This window comes from Trifolium pratense, unplaced genomic scaffold (genome assembly GCF_020283565.1).
Source record: "Trifolium pratense cultivar HEN17-A07 unplaced genomic scaffold, ARS_RC_1.1 scaffold_129, whole genome shotgun sequence".
NCBI lineage: Eukaryota > Viridiplantae > Streptophyta > Magnoliopsida > Fabales > Fabaceae > Trifolium > Trifolium pratense.
The window spans coordinates 37,501-40,000 of NW_025721030.1; positions in this window are offsets into that span (position 1 = coordinate 37,501).

Below are 2,500 nucleotides of genomic sequence, written 5' to 3' on the forward strand. Positions count from 1 at the left end.
GGCATGACCGTGGCCAAGTAATAAAGATCAAATTCCATGCCTATGCCAAGTTGGACCAAGGCCCCGTCTCGTTTTGCTATAAGCAAGGGCGTGGCAAGGCACGCGGGGGGCCAAAAAATCAAAGTGCTCCAAAATGCACACGGGGGTGTCAAGCAACCTCCATGTACCGTGGCATGACCGTGGCCAAGTAATAAAGATCAAATTCCATGCCTATGCCAAGTTGGACCAAGGCCCCGTCTCGTTTTGCTATAAGCAAGGGCGTGGCAAGGCACGCGGGGGGCCAAAAAATCAAAGTGCTCCGAAAATGCACACGGGGGTGTCAAGCAACCTCCATGTACCGTGGCATGACCGTGGCCAAGTAATAAAGATCAAATTCCATGCCTAGGCCAAGTTGGACCAAGGCCCCGTCTCGTTTTGCTATAAGCAAGGGCGTGGCAAGGCACGCGGGGGGCCAAAAAATCAAAGTGCTCCAAAATGCACACGGGGGTGTCAAGCAACCTCCATGTACCGTGGCATGACCGTGGCCAAGTAATAAAGATCAAATTCCATGCCTATGCCAAGTTGGACCAAGGCCCCGTCTCGTTTTGCTATAAGCAAGGGCGTGGCAAGGCACGCGGGGGGCCAAAAAATCAAAGTGCTCCGAAAATGCACACGGGGGTGTCAAGCAACCTCCATGTACCGTGGCATGACCGTGGCCAAGTAATAAAGATCAAATTCCATGCCTATGCCAAGTTGGACCAAGGCCCCGTCTCGTTTTGCTATAAGCAAGGGCGTGGCAAGGCACGCGGGGGGCCAAAAAATCAAAGTGCTCCGAAATGCACACGGGGGTGTCAAGCAACCTCCATGTACCGTGGCATGACCGTGGCCAAGTAATAAAGATCAAATTCCATGCCTATGCCAAGTTGGACCAAGGCCCCGTCTCGTTTTGCTATAAGCAAGGGCGTGGCAAGGCACGCGGGGGGCCAAAAAATCAAAGTGCTCCGAAATGCACACGGGGGTGTCAAGCAACCTCCATGTACCGTGGCATGACCGTGGCCAAGTAATAAAGATCAAATTCCATGCCTATGCCAAGTTGGACCAAGGCCCCGTCTCGTTTTGCTATAAGCAAGGGCGTGGCAAGGCACGCGGGGGGCCAAAAAATCAAAGTGCTCCGAAAATATTTTTCCACTTTCCAGTCCACTTATACATATTATGTGCAGTGTGCACACAAGACACCTTCCCAAAATTCGACTTATATGAGGCGTTTTACGTCAAATCCGCCTATTTTCGGCGTTTCGGCCGAAAAATCAAAATAAATCGAAACTTCCTCGGAATGCTTAGCGACTTTCCAGTCCACTTATACATATTGTGTGCAGTGTGCACACAAGACACCTTCCCAAAATTCGACTTATATGAGGCGTTTTACGTCAAATCCGCCTATTTTCGGCGTTTCGGCCGAAAAATCAAAATAAATCGAAAATTCCTCGGAATGCTTAGCCACTTTCCAGTCCACTTATACATATTGTGTGGAGTGTGCACACAAGACACCGTCTCAAAATTCGACTTCTAGGCGGCGTTTTACGTCAAATCCGCCTTTTTTCGAGTTTTCGGCCAAAAAATCAAACTCAATCGAAACTTCGTCGGATCGCTTAGCCACTTTCCAGTCCACTTATACTTATTGTGTGGGGTGTGCACAAAAAAAACGAAGTCAAAATTCGACTTCTAGGTTGTTTTTTACGTGGTATCCGCCCTTTGCGAAGTTTCGGCCGAAAAATTCGTAATTAATTCATCCGACATCGGAATATTACGATTCTTTCGTGGTTTTGCTTGTTTTAATGTCCCTAACAACCATAAAAAAATTCAAAAAAAAATTCGTCTTCTAGGTCCACTTTTAAGTACTTTTAAAAACTTATGGATACAGGGAAAAAAGTGCACTTTTTCTACAAAACTGAAAATGGCCTTCCAGTCATATATAGGGGGAGGGTGGGTGTGGGGGTAGGCTCGGCAGGCACGGGGCGCGCCTATGGGCACAGCAGGCAAGCAAAAACTACGTCTTAACGTGTTTTCCCCTGCAATTTCGTTGCTCTTTTCATCATTTCAATCAAATTCATGGACATTCTTGATGGAATTCGATCAAAAAATTGAAATTTGGATGAATTTGTGAGGAAATTGGTGATGATCATGCTGTTCTTGGCTTGGGCAGGCCTTGGCTGGCATTGGGCATGGTAAGCACGTATTTGTGCATAACTCCCACCCTCGTGGGTGGGATTGCCTGGCTTTTGCTTGGCAATAAGGTTGTTGCTGTCCCGACTCGGTGACCCTCTCGTGGGAATGCATGGGCTTGCCGTGCTTTTGCTTGTGGCAAGAAAATTGTGCCAATGTTGCTACTCGGTAAACTGTTCTTGGTGATGATCATGCTGTTCTTGGCTTGGGCAGGCCTTGGCTTGCATTGGGCATGGATAGCATGGTAAGCACGTATTTGTGCATAGCTCCCACCCTCGTGGGTGGGATTGCCTGGCTT